The 21,087-nt window shown below is 39.7% G+C and overlaps 1 protein-coding gene across 12 annotated transcripts in view; it reads left to right on the top strand.

The window, feature by feature from the left end:
- Positions 1 to 21,087, top strand: part of NAALADL2 (N-acetylated alpha-linked acidic dipeptidase like 2) — a 531,897-nt gene that overhangs the window by 164,605 nt on the left and 346,205 nt on the right. The window contains exon 1 of one of the 12 annotated variants that reach the window (XM_026105717.2): positions 3,626 to 3,698. The exons of 10 other annotated variants lie outside the window; for them this stretch is intronic. The gene's annotated coding sequence lies outside the window, so the exon portion shown is untranslated. Of the gene's footprint in view, positions 1 to 3,625; positions 3,699 to 8,333; positions 8,356 to 21,087 lie in introns of those variants that run through there. One more of the 12 variants, XM_064516626.1, reaches the window with a different exon arrangement.

Consider the following 21,087-nt stretch of genomic DNA (forward strand, 5'->3'; position numbering starts at 1 on the left):
GCTGTCTTGGTTATTCACAGGTACTAAAGAATGAATGTTACTAACTCAGATGATGACAGAAGTACTGCATGCAAACTTGTTTAAACTGGGTATGTAATTTGAAATTTATAAGGGGAATCTTCAAGTGGAAGCAAGTTCTCCACCGGTAGTTTTATAGGTCCTGTTAGCTTGTCAATCCATATTTGAAAATAAAACTTTTATAGTTTCTTTTCAATCCTGCGTTAGAGACTTTTCTGAATTAATAAAAATATTGTTACATTTAATTTATTACAGACAGGGAGATGAGACTTTCAGGGGCTGCCAAATACGTGGAATCTATTTTGGCACAATTGTACGAAGCAATGCAATACATGATCAGTCCAGGAGGATCTGCTGCGTATGTACTCTGCATGCCTCCATCTATCATAGCCCACAAAGCACTCCTGATATAAAGATGAGACCTATAGTAGAAGAACAAATGCCACAGCTATAATGTGCTGTAAGAAGACAGCAAGAGCAATGAAAGCCATGGCTGTTACTTTGGTTATTTGCAATAGAAGGAAATTATTACATAATTTTTAAGTAGTTGCTGGGATTGGACTGTGAAGAGGAAGGACAAAACAAAAATGACAACGGTCCCTGCCACTTTTGAGGTGGGAAGATGCTTCTTCCCTGTGGTACTGACCACATCAATGTATCTCAAGGTCTGATTCTTAATGAGCAATCCCTCGGACTCCCTGCAGCTGTGGGAAAGCTTCTCAGCAAGTTTTGCAGGGCTTAATTTTCCATGCAGGGTTGTTCCTGTTTTTAGTTTGGAGAGAAAAAATAAAAGTGCTACTGATCAGAGATGTTGGAGAAAAAAGGCTGCTGATGGACATACATTGAGGAGAGGTTGTCAGAGCACGAGCTATCAACCCTCATATGGAAGAGGGTCTCAGTGTGTCTTAGGTGGTGAAGGAAACTTCTGTTCCTTGGAATGTTATTTAAGGGCTTTATATTCCTCTTAACACACATCATTCTGCCTTTTTTTCTGTTTTAGAGAGGACGATGCTAGGGGAGTATATTGTCTCCCTCTTTGTGAAGTGATGTAGTAGATGTAGTCCTACAGACAAGATGCCTTGCCTTCAAGAGGTGGGTGAGGTTTTTTAGCAGTTGAAGGATGGTAAGGATGAGGGAAGATCTTGCTCTTAACGAGCTTGTTCTAATCTAAATTGTTAATCAGCTTTGGCTTGTAGTTAGCAATTGTTTTAATCATTGTCAGGTAAAACCACAGATCTAGATGCCCAAGTTTAAGGGAACTAAAGCTAAAAATATTTGAAACTTTCTTTGTGGGTTTGATAATGCTGTGCTTATAGTCGGTCTTGCCTGTAAACTATATAATTAACTTCGTGTGTGATAAGCTTTCTTTAATGTTCTCTAATGTTCTTTAAAATCACTGTAAATTCACAGACATTGGAGTAGTAATCAGAAAACTAATGGAGAAATGTAGCTCCTGTAAGTATTTTAACTGGTATTTTCTTTAAATGTGGCAATATGTATTTGAAATGTTAGGAGTCTGTTTTACAGTCTGTTTTTGTCAGGTATTAAATGGAAAGCTTGTCCTTCAAAAATGGGTATTGATGAATAGTAGTAGTGAGGGGAAAAAAAAACAAAAAAAAACAAGGCTACAGTTGTTATTCAGCTCTTGAAGAAACAATTACTGCAGTTTTAAACTGAGCATGAAACTAAGTTTTAGGGCAATTTAAAAATAATTAATCTCAAATAAATACATAGTTGCAGCATAATCTATGCAAATCTATGTAAATAGGTAGTTTTGGTGAATTAGAATGTAATATGACTGAATGGACTGTTCAAGATTTCATTAACTAAAAAGACGAAAGACCTTGTTTACCAAGAGGAATATCCTTTACTCTGTATCAGTTGCTGTAGGTTGTTAGCTTGGTCCAAAATGATCAGCTTCTCATTAATCATAATAATTAGAGATGGATTTAGTGAGCATTAGTGCAGTTCTCAACCTGGCTAATAGCTGTGCAGTCCAATATCTATTAACATAAATGAAGTAAGTTGGAGACAGGACTTTACAGAAAGGAGGCAGAAGCTTCAGGAGCTTTCCTGGATCCTCCCCAAATTGCATGAATTTAGCAATGATACGTTGTCCTTCAGTAGTTTGCTTGCTTTGTTTTGCTTCATTCTCCTCTTTTCCATCCCCCAACACTAGTAGTGATGGAGTTCAGTTCTTCTAGAGAAGAATATGTGTAATAGTTTCTAACCATCTTTATATTTATTTAATTTATTTAAGACTTGGATAGTCAGGGGAGAAGGGAATAGAGAACTTACCAAACATGGGTAGTTATACATTTTTATTTTGTACATATTCTCAGCAGTAGATCCGTGTCCTTCATTAATCTGGAGGCTTTGGGCCAGTATGGCCAGCACATTCAAGATTTCATGTGTATGGAGACAGTTTACCTACGAGTATTGCAGCTCAGAGGTCTACATAAGAAATATCGTGTGCAGTGGTGTCTCCTTGCTGCTTTTTACGAGTAGGGGGAGTGAATTTTCAGTCTGCTAAAGATGTGGAAGCTACATGTGTGTCTAGCTTTGTTTCACAGAGAAGGAAGTATAAAATGAAATGGTGTAGAGGAGACAGGTTTTCCCCCAGCTTTCAATTTTCTGTACCTTTCCTTTCCTGAAGCCAGTAGCCTTTGGGAGTCTGTGTTTTCCCATTCTGCTTCCCATGGCAGGTTAACACTTGCACGTAACAAAATGCTCGATGGTGTGGACTTCTGCTGGCCTCTCCCCGGACAGAGGCTGTGGGTCTGCCTGTGCTCGTGTGTATGCACAGGGGAATATTTCCATGGGCTTTCTGGGCTTGCTTGATGAACCCCCTCGTTTTTGAGGCTTGTGTAGTTGGGGGAAAGCCTCAGGTTTCCTTGGGATTAGAATCAGTTTCTCGTTATTAACCTAATGTTTCGAGGCTTCCTGAAATGCCAGATTCTTCCAATGGCCTGCTTGAGCTTTGGGGTCCAAGCTTTGCCTTTTTTTTTTCCGAAGCTGCCTTTTAAAAATTTGCAATAAAATAGTACATTTAACAAGATTAGAATACTCATCTCTGAAAAGTAATTTTGAGATCAACATTTTTTTTAAATTAAAAATCTCCTTGTGCACTTAGCAGCTCAAAAAAATACGCATATGTATCTCTTTCCTATTTCCTCCACCAAAAAAACAGTAAGCAAACTGATCCAAAAATCCCCAAGAGCGATCAGCTCTTTCCTCCTCAGTTTATTTTTCCTCTTTTAAAAACATAGACACACACCTGAAACGGAAGGCTTGTTTCTTGGAACAAGCTTCTTTCTGACCTCTTTTTCCCCTTTTTATAATGGGTATGCATGCTTAGCTCTGTGTTGAAAATCATATTGATAATCTAAATACTATTAGAAAACTTTAGAGATTATTTTGCAAAAAATAATGAGGGAAGGCAGCAATTGCAGCTTTCATATATTTTGAATAGCAGTTCCTTCTAATGCAAAATAGACGACAGCTACAAAGATGATGATTTCCTACCCAATCCTGGCTCCTGGTTGTAAATCACCTGATAAAAATATCATTAAGTAGTAGGTGTGTGACATGTGCTCGTCAGTCATTCCTGTTATTCTACAGCAGCTTTGCAGCGAGCAAGTTTTGAAATAAGACCAGCTTTCCAGTGGATGCTCCTCAGGGTAGGTGGTTTCAACTTTGCCTCCCTTGATTTGAAGAAGACAGGCCTGTCTGCAGTTGTAAATTCTTTTGGAGCATGCCTTCACATGCAACTTTTTCATACCGTTTTGGACAGTCTTAAAAGAAATATATACCTGTAGTTGACCTACTTAATCCATGCAGTTATTCAGCTTTGGGTGTATGCACATCTTGTTCTTGTTTCCTTTTTTTTTTTTTTTCTTTTTTCTTCTCCTTTCCAGTTTGGCAATAATTTCATTACTTGTTAAAAATACCGTATGTTTGGTAAGGGAGTTTCAGTTTAGTATTTCTATTGTTGCTGTTGCTGGCCAGAAGGGTGGAGGCAGAAATCAGACTACTGTCTTGTAAAGTCAAAGCTCATGCACTGCTTTCTCAGAAACCCTGTTGGATTAATTTGGATCTTTTTAATAGCATTTAGTAAAAGAAACCGAGTCCTGCTGAAAGTGAGTGAAACATCAGTGATTGTTCTAATAAAAAATGCACCCGTTTCTTGCAAAAGGTAGTGTCATACTGCAACTTCTCTATGAACCCGATAAGAGGCTTTCAAGATCCAAGGGATATGTTGTGCCTAACTGCTACCTTTTGTGTGATGCCAGTTAATTTTCCTCACTCATTTCTTTTTTCCTGGCTGTAAAGTAACAATATTCTTTAAAGCTCCAGTTTGCCATCTATGAAAATTGAATGTTTCAATAAATTAAATTGCATCTGTGCAGCTTTTATTGAGCGAAGGCTCATTCCTGCAAGATATTGTATGCTCTATGATCCAGGAAAACATATTAACATGTTCAACCAGAGGCGTGTAAGCAGTTTTGCTGAAGACACTGGGTCACTTGTTCTTTGCTGTGTAATTTAGTACTAGTATTCTTAATATATTGTATGAGCTATACCTTATTCAATGCAGTTAAAAATCAGCAAATGTCCTTAACTACTAAATATCAGATGCATATAGATTAGCCAAGCCAGAAGTGACCTTGTATGTATTTGTTTAATGATCATATCACCAAGTATAATTTTTTTGTTTTTTGCTTTTTGATAGAGTTTACACTTTTCAGTTGTGGTTTAGGCGCTTAATAGCATATGAAAGAACAGGGTGCTTGCTTCTTACTGTTAAAGATATACAGGTTGCTGTGCACCTTTGTACAACACTGAGAACACTGAGAGTATTTTATAGACAAAATGCAGTATCAAAGTTTTGGGTTTTTTTTTTAAATGCAGTTGTAGTAGATTTTGGGCAATATTAATACGTGCAGAGAGCAGTGCACAAGAATGTAATGGCTAACTTAGTTATGCAAATTGTTGTATAAAGTAGTGATCTAGTTGTTATCTAGTGATTTGGTTGTAGCGCTTCTGACCCTGATGTTTTGCTTCACATTTTTCTTGTAAATGTTGCTTTTGTAAAGAGTCCCTGTAATATATTCTTGCCTCTGTTTTCAGAAGCGTTGCTTTGCCCTTTGGCTATCGTAGGGAAACAGCTGTGATTTAAGACATCAACTTTGCTATTAACATCAAGTGGCTGCATAACGGCTATGAATCACTTTTTATGAATGTGCTCTGACTAAATCACAGTACTCATTAGGTGTAGACGGATGGATATCGGGGAGTGATATAGCTAATACTGCTTTCCGAGATAATGAAAAAGTTTTCACCTTCGCTTTTCTTTTTATGCTGGCCCTGGAAATGGTTACTTCCTAATACGACTGCCTGGAAACACGCAGATGAAAATCGATCTTAGATAGAAATACCTACAAGGTTTTTTTTCTATCACTTTAAATCCAGTTATATGCTCAAAAATGATTTCTGTAAATGAATGGTAATTATTCACAGTTCAGTGCCAGTATTTTATTGGACAAGAGCAAATGAAGTTTTCTCGAGTTGGAAGCTCTCTTGTATCTGGAGACTGGTGTTTGTTACTGATGTTCTCCTTGCGAGGCGTGGAGATTGGCTGTAGTGAATTGTACAGGAATATACGGAAAACTGGTGACTTCCCATTTTTTTAAATAGACGATAAGCTGCTTAACTTTTATTCCTGTTCAGAGCATAGGCAAAAGCACTCCCTAGGCCTTGGTGAGTTGTTTTCACGTACTGACAGCTGTCAAGACAGGCCAGTGAGAACTTCTCTTAAAATTTTTTTTAAGTTAAAGAAAAATCCAGTATACTAGTTTTTTTGGTATTGATTCTGCAGTGTTGACAGAAATTAAATTGTTGCGTTAGCACAGATAATCAGAGCTTTGTTAAAGGGTAATGAAAAGAAAACAAATGGAGGAGCTATTGGAAATGGCTCTTCAGAGTAGAACTTACATAGACCTAAAGAGTCTATGCATGTCCAGTGTTCAAATCCCAAATTTCCGTTTTACCAAAACAGCGCCTTAAATATCATGCCTGCCTTGTACATACTGTCTGCACAGGGGAGCATTTAATCTTTTCTGAGTTATTTCTCTTTCTTCCAGGGAACGTATTTTATTCTTCTGCAGGAGGACCCAAAGATACAAGCAAATTGCCTCTTGGCCAAGCCATATCTGTTAGCATCCCGACAACGTATTTTATTCTTCTGCAGGAGGACCCAAAGATACAAGCAAATTGCCTCTTGGCCAAGCCATATCTGTTAGCATCCCGACAAATACAACGCCCCCCAAATGAGCTAGGTTTTATCAGCTCTTTTAGGTGATTTTTCACTGTAATCAGATTTTTTCATAGTTGCTCGCCAAACACTAATTTCAGTCTGATAAAGTTTTCAATTTATTCTCTGCACAGAATGCTTATTTAAAAAATCGGACTGAACATAAAATGCCTCAAGATACCAACCTCATTAGAAGCACGTATTCAGATTGATTGGGCTGATACTGATGGCGATGATGATAATAATTGCATTGAAGTAATGCCTTAGGATCCTAGCCATAAACAAGATTCTCATTGTTGTAGGTAAAGAAATAAAATCAGTTCTAGGCCTGGGAACATTTAAATGCAGGAGTAAAATGAGGAGCAATGATAGCTCGAACACAGCATTTTTTGTTTGTTTGTTTTTTAATAGCTATTTGGGTCCTGACCAGACACACTATATTCCATTATTAAACACCTTCAAAGAAGCAAAATATCTGTAAAGAAGATGAAACATTCAAAATAAATGATTTAAGTTGTATGAAACGCTGTCATGCCAGGGTATGGCAAGTTCTGCCCTCCAGTCTGCAGGAAGCAGTTGATAAAGCAATGCAATAATGACTGATGCAGGTTTCAACCGCAGTAATGCGTACAGCGCTAGGAATAAGCGGGGAGCACATATGCCTGTTTGAAGGATGAATTGAGGTTTATACCAAGCTATTGCTTTTGCAGTCAAGCAGATGTCAGTGGGCTTGCTTTACAGGATATCATGATATATGAAACTGGGGCTTTTGAGTAGTAAAAATTACTCCTGTCAATTCATCTTTGTGTATGGCACTTTGATATATCATTCATAGCTTAATTATATTGTCATAGTTGAGAGATTAAAACAAAAGCCAGGTTGACTCTTGCTTAAACCTCTCTCTAAAATAATGCCGATAGGTGAAGGGGGAAGAAATCCATAAGATCTATCTAAAATTCCATTATAATGTATTGTGCCATCAATAACAGGTTCCTTGCATGATGCGGTTTCACATACTGCAGATAAGGAGATATTCAGCAGGCCTGTACTATGTAGGAGCACAAAGCGCTAATACCAAACATACCGGGAGAAAAATGGAGAGGATCGTGTCCTTTATATAAGCCCTGAAGTGGCTGGGGTTTGGGTTGTGCCAAAACCAGCTGGAATTTGGGCCTAAAGGAGCACCAGCAACTAAACAGAGAAGCAAATACATCAGGGCAGCTTCACAGGTGGGTGGTAGGAAAGTGTCTGATAACCTCACCTGGGAAGTCAGTGGTGTCATCTCCCCAGCGGTGGGGACGATGGTCTGTCCGCCTGGAGGGCGCTGCCAGCGGGTGGGAGACGTGGCCCGTGCGCCTGCCGTCGGAGGGACTCCCGTGCCCACGCTGGCATTGGACAGATTTTTGGGAGTATTGGCTTAGTCTCAAGTTGTTACCAAGGAGAAGCATGTTTCTCTATTAAATGGAGAGTTAAAAATGGCCGAACAAACTCTCTGATCAAAATAAATTGCAGTACGCTGTTTAGGCATGCAGGTTTGAGGGCATATTAATTAATTCCATTGACTTAAGCAAAATCAACCAAAAACCAGAGGAGAGTTTGCTGCCTTCTCAGAAGCTCTGCCAGGCTTCACGCGTGGGCATTTTGTCTGCACAAAACAAGCTGCTCTCATATGAAGCTCTTGGCTGAAGAGAACTGCATACCGAAATGGGCGCCTCATAGACATCCACGCGGCATCCGGAAAATCCGTTCGCTTAATCTCACAATGTTGAATTTTTTCATTTTGTATTCGGCATATTACTCCTGTAACTCAGGTTTCCGGCTGGTACTGTGATGCAGCAAAATACAATTTAAATACCAGACAAATGAACTATAAGATAAAGCTGTTGATACAGGCTGTTGTCTTTACCTGTTGCATGTATTTTCTATATGTTGATCCCAATGATGTGCTAAGGTGTGCGTGTTTGCTCTCTTCAACAGCTTTTTGCGGTAGCCATGACTTGGTGCATTGGATGCCTTTCAGAACGGTAACGTTGGGGTGGGCGAAGGGTTGGTTGGTTGAACTGTGGGGTGCTGGGGTGAAGGTGTTGAATGGGCAGGAGAGGAAGCCGACGTTGCATGCGGAATCGTGTCTGTGGATGCAAATGCAGCTGTGGCACGTGCAGACTATATGCTTTACAATATCCGCAAGCAAGTAGATTACTGAAATATAAGTAAAAGTTTGGGCATACAATTTTGTTTCCTTGCTTTACCTATAAAAGATTAGATTATTTGGCATTAACTTCTGATCTGACTGAATCTTCCACCTGGACCAATGTAGTGTGTCTGCCCTTCTTTTCTGGATTTTAGTTTGATGAAGTTGTTAATGCTTCTTTCACGAATTAAAAAAAAGGTTAAAAAAAAAAAACACCCACCTGCTTCTGGGGTAACTGAATGTGGTGAAAGGGTTTGGAATCTAACTTTTTCAAATATTTGCTTTGTTAAAACAAATTCTTTCCGTATGTGTAAAGTAATTGTACAATTTAGGCAAATACCTTTTTACCCTTTCTATAGTTTTGGAAAAGCAATTCATTTGGTATGCTATAATTTTTTAAGGGCACTGTAATGAACTGGGATATTGCTACAAATTATGGTGTGCACAGCACGCGTATAGGTGAGAATATTTTAGGAAATCTGACTGTTCTCTGTGTGAGATACATGTAATAATAAATCCATTTACCAAAACGAAACCAGGAGAAGATGCTTTCGTCTGAGACCTCTCTATCTGGTTTGGAGTCAATTTAAAGTTTGTCTAGGAAAATGCGGCGTTGTCCCTCGCTGAAACCACAGTTTGAATGGAGGTAGACATGGGGGTTGGTGCTCATTATATGAGTCAAGGACCTGACCCTGGGTGGAAATCTCTTCTTCTTTATTTAGAAGTAATTTGCTGCCCCAAAAGCACCTTTTAAATTCTATATTTGTGACATATTTGATTGTTGTGATTTGGGTGCATTAAAATAGGATTAAAAATTTTTTCCATTACAATTAGAGACTGGCAGAGAAGAGCTGTTCTTTTTGTAGAGCTTTTCACATCTGCTCTTATTTTACTACTTTAATTGTCTAGTAGTGTATCTGTGTGCTCAGGATAAGATTCCTTTGCATTTTCTGGAGCAAACTGTTAAGTAGGACACTACTGAATAATACTGTTAGTGTGGACTTGGCTTGACCTGACGATACTTAAAACCTATTGGGTGAGTTTTTGTCTATCTTATTGAGATATAATAAAATCAGTAAATGTTGGGTTTTTTGCTGCATGGGTAATTTGCTTTAAAAAAAGGAAGAGATGGAGTCCAGTGGTGTGTGCTGATGGTTGGCATAGTAATATTTCTGTTCCTTTAGAAAAGCATTCGCTGGGCAGAAGACCAGAAGCAACAGCTTACCCACTATTAATCTCTCTGTGGAATATGTAATCTTCTGGTTTTGGAGGGATTTGCTAATAGAGTGGTTCGCCTGACTAACTAATGTTTTCTGAAGAAAAAATGAACAGATTTGTTCATCTGCAGCAGGTCATTGAGATTTTTCCCTTTCGGTCTTTATATATTTATTATGTTTTGTATGTAGTAAGTCCTATATTCAGAATGTGGCGTTACATCATAAAATTCATTTCATTGTAACTTCTTTTTGTTTTAGAATTTTTATTCCGGATAGCTCCTGCTCAATATATAATTAAGGTGACGGGCAATATAAAACACTGATTAATCATGGATTCTGTATAGCTTCCACACGGTCTGAAGCACTGTACATTCAGAATAGGTATATACAGAAAGCACACTTTTATATAACGTTAGCAGTGGTCAAAAGACACCAATGCTGTGTTGCTGAGATATGGCTATCAGTTTATAGTACTTTGTTGCTTGGTGATGTTTGGCAACAACATGACACAAAATTAATGATAATAAGGACTCGTTTACAGGGGGGAATTGGACTGTAGTTAGTATGAAACAGTTTTTACATTTGCAGTGCTAGTCTGGTTTCACCAAAGGAATGATTTAATATACAGTTGACCTGTGCTACTGCTATTTGGCTCATGCTATAGAAATGTGCTGTAATCGTGTTTGCAGGTGATACCACCTATGGGAATGCCTCTTGCTTCGTGGAGAAGGAAATGAAGAAGCACTTCTGTGCTCTTTATTATTATTTTTTTCTCCTGTTGGGTTGGCCCTCTCTTTATGTTTCAGCCGTTCCCTTCACAAGGCTTTACTGTATCTTGTCCTGAGAAGCAACGAGTCATAATTTGCGCTTAAGACTCGGTATCACCTATTCAGAAGGCTAAAATCTCAGCTTTCTGTAAGGAAGTGGAGGAAATAGACTTTGAAGAGATAGGGACTGTGACGTCTGAAACCCGAGGAAAAGGAAAAACCACACTCTTCTAGGCTTCTAGCTTCATGCTGTGCAAAGCTTCATAAGGCTATAGTTTTCCCCTCACGGAAACTTGGGAGCTGTGACTACATCTGGCCTGACCTAATAGTAGGATTAAGATATGTTGTCAGATGTTTTTAGCTCTTTTTCTGGTGTTATAGCTGAGCAGCATGAGAAAGGCAAATATCTGATTGGGGGGGGGGGGGTTGTTCATTTTTTTTTTTGGTTTTTTTTTTGTTCTTTTTAAGGGGCCGGCTAGTGTATTAGGAATGTAGTCGATCTACACCCTGTAACTTAATTGCTCTTAACTTAAATAACTCCATCTGGAGTTACAGCTTGAAATGCATGCTATGCAAGAAAGCCCCATGGACGGTTTTTCTGCAAGAAAGAGGGGTTCTTCAAGGTATATTGATTTTGGTATTTTGCCCCCACTTTTATTTATTTTTTTTAATTTTTTTTCCCTCCTGGCAGTGTTCCCTGGTGACCGCTGCTGAGATCTGCTCTCCTGGGGCCCAGCTGATGCTGACCTGTTGGCCGACCGCAGCAGCCCTGCTTGGGGGTTCCTGCCTAGCGTTGCCCCTCCAAGGCTGGGGGCTTTGGGGTTGCTGGGGCGTTTTTAGGTCAGATATCGTGTTAGCTGCGGCTGAGGGAAGTTTGAGACTACACTGTCCCGAAAGGGCTGGTCTGATCTATCCGATCGTTTCTCTCCTGCTGCGCTGGCTTTTCCACGCGCAGCTCGTTCCGAGTGTGAAAATCATCTCGAAATGTCCTCATCTATTGAGGTCAATAATTAAATTCCGTTTCCATTCTGGTACAATGTACGGGTAGAGTTTGGAGAGGTTTCTTTGAATTTGGTTGGTTTTAGTTTCACTGTTTAGGTATGCTTTGCAAATAATGACATTTATTGATATTTTGAAAATCTTGCCCGATTTTTTCCAAAAGCTCCGACTAGTTCTGCGCAGCACTGCTGGCGGTGGGAGCTGGGGGCTCCCTAGCCCGGCAGTTCCCTCGTTTACCCGACTGCGAGAGAGGGAACTTGAGTAACAAGCGTTATGTCTTGGCCAAAGATTAGAAAAATGAGTATTAATTATCAATCAATTTAGAAAAGGACACAAGCTGTTCGTGTGTTTAGTTTATTTGTTGTCCTTAACTCGGATGGCTTCGCATGTTATTTTGCAAATAATGTATTTGATTATTTTGATTAATTCAGATGATAAACTCTGTTACAGTACATGATTTCAGTAGGAAATTTTAGGACCAGACCAGAGGACAAGCCGCTAAAACGTGAAATATTTCCGTGGAGATATTTCTGGTTCCTGACTTGCTGGTGTATTTAATAGGGGCGGTGGGCTCATTCCTGAATTTCCCTGTAAGCTTTTCTATGAACAAATATTCTGTCCGAATTTACCTATCTGTTATAGGGGAAATGCAAGTAGGAGTAACCTTCTCTCATAGCAAACCTAATATTTAGCAATATTTTCAGATGTTGAGAAGAAAAATAGATTTTGTTGTCTGACTATGCTTATAAATTACTGTGCTTTTAAATTACTGCAGAATTACTACAGTGAATTACTGCACTGTAAAATACGACTACTTAGTGAGTTTTGAGGATTTTTTTATGTACATGCCTCACTTAAAGGATACTGTAACATTAATCAGATTTATTTGAAAGGTATTATTAGATTTTGTGTACTCTGCACTGAAAAGTGGCGTATCTTTAGCAATGATTACTCATAAATCCTGCAATTATTCAAAGAATAACCTTGTGATTAGTAGCATTGACTGCATTATCCTCTGTTATTACAACAGTATGGAAGCATTTTCATAATAACAAGGGATTTAATTGCTGTGAAGATTTATTTGCAGAATACTAAACACATTGGTAAGCAAGGCATTTGAATTGTATGTTACAAGCGCCCAGAGTATTATCAGCTAATTAGGTACTGGAAGGGCATATGTAATGTTAGCTAAGGCTGCTCAACTTTCCGACACAGCTGTTTTTCAGTATTAAAGTGGTTTGAGCGCTGACGTTTACATGACTTCTCTTTAAGTAGGTTTTATTTTCTTTTGTGAATGGTTTCTGAAACGTAGTTTAGGCAGTTTGCGGGGAACAGTGCATGAGTAAGTTTTGCAAGGAAGCTACTGATAGATATCTAGAAACTTCTGTAGAAGTGCTTGCGCCAGTGATAAACATTACAAATATATAATCTGTTTCCAAGAAAACCTGATCTTTAAACTAACAGCAGCTGTATTTTCTTAGGTGTGGTGGGAAAGTATGACTGTGGGTTGGTTTGTCCAGGTGAAGGAGATGCCTTAGCAGGAGTCTGATGCTCTAGGGAGGTCTAGGCTATTAAGTTGTCAGTTTTAAATCCCGTGTGCTGTAATGTACTAATCAAAAGCGTGTGACAGCTTTATTGTTACTCTTAAACCTTTACAGAAGGAGGATTCTCTCCCAAATCCTGCCTATTTAGTACACATCTATTAATTATGCCTTGTGATATGTTTTGCTAGTTTTTTCTTCCTTCCGGGCCAGTGTCATCTCTAGAGTTCTCTTGCTTCAACTCTTTCTGCTACATTTTATCCTCTTTCCTTTCAGTTTCTCAATTTTTATTGAATTTCTTGGCAGAAATGTTAGCTCAGACAAATATGTCATCTTTATTCAAACCTTTGATGGTTTATCAGAAGCGTTATCTGCTGGCGTGCTGCTGAAGGTAGCCCATCTGCAGGGAGAGTTTTTTTTTTTAACGAAGCAAGTGTTTTATCATCTAAGAGCTATGTTGAAAGTAGATAAAAAATGTATTATTAATGCTTCACAGAGAAGTAAAACTATTGCTAAGCAGGACCGTGTGGATTGTAATTTCATGAATAAATGCCTTTTTCTTTGTAAATGGTACGGCGAGGGATGGAGTGGGCTCCCCTAGCCCGGGAAGGCATGTGCCAGCATTTAGTATTTGCTCCTTGCTTGATCTAGAGTGCCAAAGGGACGGGCCTGGGGGTCCCATGCATAGAGGTCCTGGTGCACGTACTGGTTTGGGAGTCGTTCCTCTCTCCTTCCTGCTCAGCGCTGGATTGAATGGAGCTGATTAAAATCGCAGCTGATTGAGGATGCGGAGGCGGAGAGGGAGCGTGATCCTTCCCGGGCTGCACAAGGCAAACGTGGCTGGGCCTGGTGCGGAGGGGTCCTGGGAGCAAGACAAGTCCCCAAAGGCTGTAAATGTCCGGAAAGCTGCCGCATTGCCTCCCGGCTGGTGGCTGGGGGAGAAACGCAGCGGCAGGTTTTCTCTGAGTGCGCTTCTGGCAGCGCTTGTGCGACGGTCATCTCTCAACATCCATGGTCATCCCTGAACCTCATTTTCTTGCGACAGCCCCAGAGCTGACTCTGTGCTTACTCCAGACAAAGTAGCTACAGAAACATAACCGATTTTATCCTCCAGTATGCTACTGTGCCAGTGCAGCATAGTAATCTTGACATGCATTACTGAGTTGACTCATCATATGTGACATTGGTGGGGTTTTTGTTTGATCGATTATTATTTGAAAGTTGCTTAAGGAATCCTTTAATTCTCCCTGCCGCAGCCCCAGCGCTAGTCCTTACCTGTCCAACGGAGCTGTACGCTTCCCGTGCTTAGGTGGGGATGCGTTTCACAACTGCAGCTGAAGGTAAATGAAGGGCAAAGGATTGTGTTGAGAAATGTTGTTACTGGTAGACTTCACTGAGAAAATCTCTTGCAAATTTAACATTTTTATGCTTTTCCAGCAATTGGTGTGCCAGCCTTTCCGGGGCATTGTGATACCATTTGCATCTCTAACATCTATAATTAATATGTGAGTGCAGCATCATTTTAAAGATAGAAGATGATGAATCACAATGAGGAATTTTATTTCTGTTACGTATAGTACCCTTCAGCCACATTATTCTTAGATTCCAGCTGTTTTATAACTTTTTGATAATAGCACAGGGTGTTTTATTCTTGGAATTAATTAGAGTTACATCTTTATAAAGTAGAAATGCGTACTTTCCTTCCTTAACTAAGTTAAAAACAAGATGTTGGCAGTTTATGATTCTACCGTAGATACTTTAAAACCAAATGTGTACGTACACACACACACACACACACACACACACACACACACACACACACACACACACACACACACACACACACACACACACACACACACACACACACACATTAACGAGCTGTACAGAGGGGAAACTCAAAGTTATGTTCTGTGTTGCAGGTACAGACATGGAAGGGAGAAGCACCACCCTTAAAGTTGAGCGTATAGCTAGAAAATAAGCTCGAGTCGAAGAACAATATGGTTTTACTGTTTTGCTTGAAGAAGCTATTAACTGGTAGTACATGTGAGAGTTTTAAAAGAAATTGATTTGCTTACTAATGATGTTTTCTTGCTTGAATAAAGTTTAATCATATTGGTGGGAAACAAAATTGATGAACCTTTAACATCATGTGGTAGAGAGAGGGTGATTAGAAACCATTAGCCTACAGTTTGGAAGACAGAAATTTAGATTAAGCACAACTGAAACATCAATTTAATCTAATTCTGTTGAAGTCATGGGGATAATCTGCTGCAGCAATAGCAATCTTATTCCTCATTTGCAGTTATCAGAAGAGTACAATAATTTCAGTACAACTCTAGTGTAAAAGTTATCAATATACTTTTTTCTTCTTTGCACCTGATGCAAATGTGCAGTCTCAGTCACAAAATGTCTTCCTCCTCCTCCTGTCACATAGCTTTTTTTCTGCTGCTGCCTGTCAACAAAAAACCCTAGATTTAGCTTTCTAATGCCAAGGAAGTGAGATCCTCAGCAGTTGAAAGCCTGCTTCAAACAATTTCACCAAAAAAAGTTGTGTTTTTTTTTTTTTTCCAGCTGGTTTACAGGCTTGAGCAACCTAGGGCACCTTTTTCTTTGAGATTTTTCTGTATTTCTTTCAGGAAATGCGGAAAAGCTCAAATCATGTATGTGCTTTTTCACTTTCTGCAAGATTGTGGTCTGGATGTTCATCTCTCTTCTCTGGCAGATTTAAGGTAGAGACATGACCTCAGGTTGTCTTTTCCCTTTCCCACTGCTTTCCCTGCACTTGGGCTAAAAGGAAGATCTCTTGGGGAGTGTCTGTCTCTTTTGTTGACACCGTTCTGTGTTGTATAAATACTTCAGTATTCATTGTGCTGTTGAGAGAAAATGTGTTTTTGTGATGGAGACTCTTGCTCGTTGAATCAGGCACTTTCTTGATAGGAAAGGCAATCTTATTTATTAAATAATTCATTCCTGATTCACTAGAAGACTGTTTCTGGCTGCCAGAAACAATGATAGATCAAATCAGTTTGGTCACTGAATTAAAAATCTGTTACTGTCCCCTTCACTGTGCAGCACCAAAGCGGGTGCTGCTGGCCACGTATGTCAACACGGTCCGTCCCAGCCCTCTGCCGATGGGTCTGTTGCGCCTGGAGTTTAAGTCCTTCTACAATTTAAACTGACGTTTTTCAGCAGAAGGCCCAAGAGATGGTGTCCAATAAAGCTTATGAAATTTAATTTGTATCTTCTACCAGCGGTATCAAGTCTTGCTTAATGTACAGGTAAGTCTTTGTACTTAATGCACCTATCTTTTATCCTTTGGGCCAGAGGGGAGTCGTGCTGCTTTGGTTAGGCAGGGCTCCACGCTTGTGATTAGTAGGCAAGAAACCACTTTGGTTAGGCCAGATCCACTGAGGTGGTCAGGTTTTTCACTTCTAACTCCCAGTTCCCAGCAGCTACTCTGAAGATAGTGACCTACATATATTTGTGTGGATCTGGACGAAGCTTCGTGCAGTCCGTAGAGCAAGTGCGCTTTTGCTGAGAGCAAGAGCCTCTCCTGGGATGGTAGAAGCTTTCTGTTAGGTACTCCTTGCTGAAACGTGTGTTACTGTCTAACTGCAGTGGTGTGCCATTGTTCTAACACCTAATTTATATTCAATCACAGGTTTGTGATCTGCAGTGTTCTGTCTAAGCTGAAGTACTTCTATGAAGGCTTAAAGCTTAAGAGGTCTAATATTGTTGTAACTCTGCACCAGGAACGATGAGAGCTTGAGTGGTGCTGGCAAGTTAGCTGCTACGCAAATAAGTCTTCGTGCAGTGTATGAAAGGACTGGCGAAGGTCTCTGCAAGGTGCTGTTGGTATCATAGCAAGAAGGATGTACAGATGGCTGAATGGACTGGACATAGGGCACTGCAAGCGGCTGGACCTCAGGGCTGTGCAAAGTCCCTGGGTAGAAGGATTAAGCAAACCCTGCGAGGAGCAGGCAGTGCTGGATGTCCCTTCGAGGACGCCACAGATGGAGTGCTTAGGCTCTGAAATTAGTCACCGTATTACAGAGTCCGTATGTGTCTTTGCACATGTATGTATGTATGCATCCGTATTATGTACATACACTCTTATATGTAGCGCCTAAGTGAAGAGTTATACCCTCTGTACCGACTCTGAGCTGCGTCTCTTATTTACATCAACGTTTACAGAGAGCAATTCCTGAGATGGAAGCAGAGTATCTAAAGGGCCATATACACAATCAACATAGCAAGACTAACTAAATTACTCTGGGTTACCAGAGACGCAATAATTGTCCATCTTTGCACAAATGCAGAGATATTTGATGTGGCTTAGCCTGAAGTGAAAGAGGGCTGAGCTGCATCATGTTACCTTGTGTTCTGTGGGCTGAGAAGAGGTGACTGCACAGTTACCATGGCTCAGCTGATGTGGGTAAGATATTGAGCTGTGACAACTTGATGGCGTATCTGAGGTCTAACTGCACATTCTGGCTAAATATCCCTATTAATGTTTGCAGTATACTGTACAAAATTCACGTTGGCTTCAGCTTGCATGGTAATACACAGCTTCTGAAGGTCAGGTCCACCATAGATTTTGAGATTATTATACCTGCATAGATAGACACCACTGAAGTAAAAACTAAGCAACACTAGCAGTTTTAATAATACTGCTTCTTACAAATTAAATGCTTTTCTGTTTTCATGGCAGTTAAATTTCATCAGTTGTGCACTAGGGGATAATCTTGGACTGAGATGTGCTGGCTTGCTATTGCAAAGGCTTTCTGTTGATGGCATCTATCATTCTCTGATTTCAGAGACCTTTGTTATATACCTGCTTTGGTGATGTAAATCTATGAAAAACTTGTTTTCTGAAAAATTTGTGGTACATAATGCCCTCAGATGATTTACCCAAATGGATGGTTTTCTTCTGTATATAAAAATCAGGGCTAAAATGTATTTCCAAAAGAAATCTATCGCTATGATGAAGCAGTGCAGTTATTCACCTGTGTATTGCATTTATTACAGAATTTCTTTAAAAGAAAACTTTTTATTGTTCTCATATACAAAAAAAATATCGACTAATTAGTGTGTGTCAGACTAATTAGTCTGATAAAAACTAACAATCAAATACAGCATGTTTCCTTCCATGGGAACATGCAGTACTTTTAAAGGTCACCATTTAGCTGTATACCTCCTCTTATTGCATTTTCTCAAAAAAATAAAAAAGGAGGGAGATTGAAGGATGAAAACTCAGATCTCTCTAATGCTTAATAAACTTAACCTTTATCATAGTACTGAACTTAGTGATCCTGCATGAAAGAGGAGTGCATGCTGCTTTAGAGGCATTTGTGCCAACTGTTAGTTAAGCATTTTTGTTTGCTTTATGGATACCACAAGGAATATTTATTAAAATTCTTCAGAGATTAGTAAATATAAAGAGATTAAAGCAGCTGAGTAGGAAGGAGATAGCTCTTCTACAAGGAGGAGTATGTGTGGATACAAGCTGCCATAGGGGATGCATATTGACTGCGATAAGATTTCTTTGTGAGCAGTCATCTATGTACATTCTTAAGGTGCAGATTGATCTAGAAACATGATTTATAAAGTATTTTATTCAGGGCTTTGCACTGTAGCAAATGGTTAAAATTTGACATAACAGAAAAGAAATACTGGAATTTTTCTGCTCGTATGCTCATGTTAGAAAGTCTCTGGAAAAAACAATGATTTTGAAAAGGTAAAAAGAAACCCTATAAAATATACTTTGCATAGGGGTTTTCTTAAAGCCCATCAAACTCAAAGCTTTCAAATTTCATCTCTGATCAGGTATCTTTTATTGCTGCATTGTAAGGAGTTAAGTATCTGTTCTCAAGCAGACTATAATTCTTCTTCATATACGATATGCTAAGTTGCTTTAGGAGGTAACTAGAGAATGAAATTGTTTTTCTTTTATTACTGATGCAGAAGTAGTGCCCAGAAACTTATTGGTTCCATAAGCACTTCTAATGCTTCATTAAAATCATGCTAACCATGATAGATTGTAGGATCCTATCTTTTACGTCATGATTCTCATCTGTATTAAAATTAAGTTCGTGTTTTGATAATTAAATATTAAATTTACTGTATTCATCAGTGGATTAGATCCTTAGCAAATATAAATTTGGATTTTATTTGCAGCAGATTCTGATCCTGCCCAAAATACATATCCTTCCTATGGCTCTTTTCCCAGAAAGTCTTAGTTACTCTGCCACGCTGTGCTGGCTGTGCAGTAAGTGGGTCCTACCTCTAGGTTGTCCTCCTGTCAAAAGCATAAGGAAGATCCTAGTGAATTTAGTGCAGAAATACCAGATCTTTAGGGGGGATAGGGGTGAGAGGGTTGTTAGTATCCCCCCCCCCCCCCCAATTTGGTGGTTTGTTATGATTATGGCAGCAGAAACATTTAATAAAATCACCAAGTGCGTTTTCCTAATAACCAGGGGTAGTACAAAAGTTGTTTTTTGAAGCTATGGTGAAGCAAGGTGAGTACAAACTTCAGGCAATATTTTCTTCATTTTCAACAGAGAAGAGAAGGACAAACAATACAATATATGAATTTCATTTCCAGTGCATACTTGATTCCTGTAACTCTTGAATATGTGCTAATACTGTCCTTGATGTATCATGAATGTGGGTGTCGTCTTAGAGGACTCCTTTCCTAACAACTTTAAAAAATATATATATATGATGAATAAACTGTAATAGATGAATAACCTCATCTGACTTGTGTGGTAGGAGAAGCTAATTAAAAGTAGCAGATGCCTATGAGTTATAAGGAGGAAAAAATAGGTCATTTAAAAAAAGGAAACAAGTACAGTTAGTTGAAAGTGTCCATCAGGAGTGATAGCTAAAGGTGTGATTCAGAATTCAACCCTAAGTATACATTTAAGCATATGTTGCCTTGGGTGAACCTTAGTGTTCAGCGGGAAGCCTGACTTTCCAGCGGATAGTTAGCTTTGGGAAGATGCTAGCTTTATCGTTAATACAGTTAGAGTTCTGGAGATTAACTCTCAAAGAATGTGGATTGTCACCAAATATTTTCACCTCATTTCTGTGTTTTTGCCCTCAGCAGACAGCTTAAACGTTGCTCAGAAAATGGAGAAAAGACACTACAGATGACGAATGCATTTACCATTCAGTAATGAAAATAGGGGGCATAAGAAAGATAACCGAGTCACCTGCAGTTGCCACTTTCTCCGTTCTGCCTGTGGTTCCTCTCGTTTTGCGTCTCTGTCCATCCTTTCCCAGCCCGTTGCGTCTCTGTCCATCATGCTGCTGTATGCAGCGAGCAGCATCCCAGGTGAAGGAACAGTCTGCTTGCTGTCCAGGGATCACAGCCCACCTCCTTCCCGTTGCTTCCAGAGAAAAACCGAGCGCAAGGCAGGGCCGGTGGGGGAGATAAGGACGTCTGGACAAAGAAGCGTAACCGGTTGTCCCCTCGTTGCACGCACCAGTACTAGTCACTGCAGTTAGCATAGAGAAATGTATCGGCAGTGGTAGTGGTGGCCGTTTGAAGACGTCTCGCCTGCGCGTTCGTGCGGGGGGTGTCAGTCACGCTTAACATCCTGACTTGCTTGTCAGTGAGTACCGGTGTTCCCAGCTGCCGTGAAGAGGGTACTGGAAAGGCTCTTTTGTGTTTAAAAACTCTTTTGTCATTGTCAGTTTTCATATGAAAAGCATCCATCAACATCGCTAGTGGGAGGAAGCTGTGCCGTCTGTGTCAAAATCTAGTGCTCCTGGTTAGTGGGTCTGTGGTGCTGTATCCTTATTCTCCCTCAGGAAACCGCTAGGATCACTTGTCTGACACTGTTGGCTTACGGCACTGTAACACGGAGCTTACTCCAAGGGCTGTAAGACCTGGTGTTTGCTCTCCATGAAGTGTATTCAGAAGTCAGAAAGCTGCTTTCTGGCAGAGTTTATTTTCCGGAGAAATACCTGCAAAACTTTTTGCTGCCTTGTGTTCCTTTAGAGATGAAGTAAAAAGTGCTGGCAATTGCTGCTT

The sequence above is a fragment of the Dromaius novaehollandiae genome, chromosome 9 (assembly GCF_036370855.1).
Source record: "Dromaius novaehollandiae isolate bDroNov1 chromosome 9, bDroNov1.hap1, whole genome shotgun sequence".
Lineage (NCBI taxonomy): Eukaryota > Metazoa > Chordata > Aves > Casuariiformes > Dromaiidae > Dromaius > Dromaius novaehollandiae.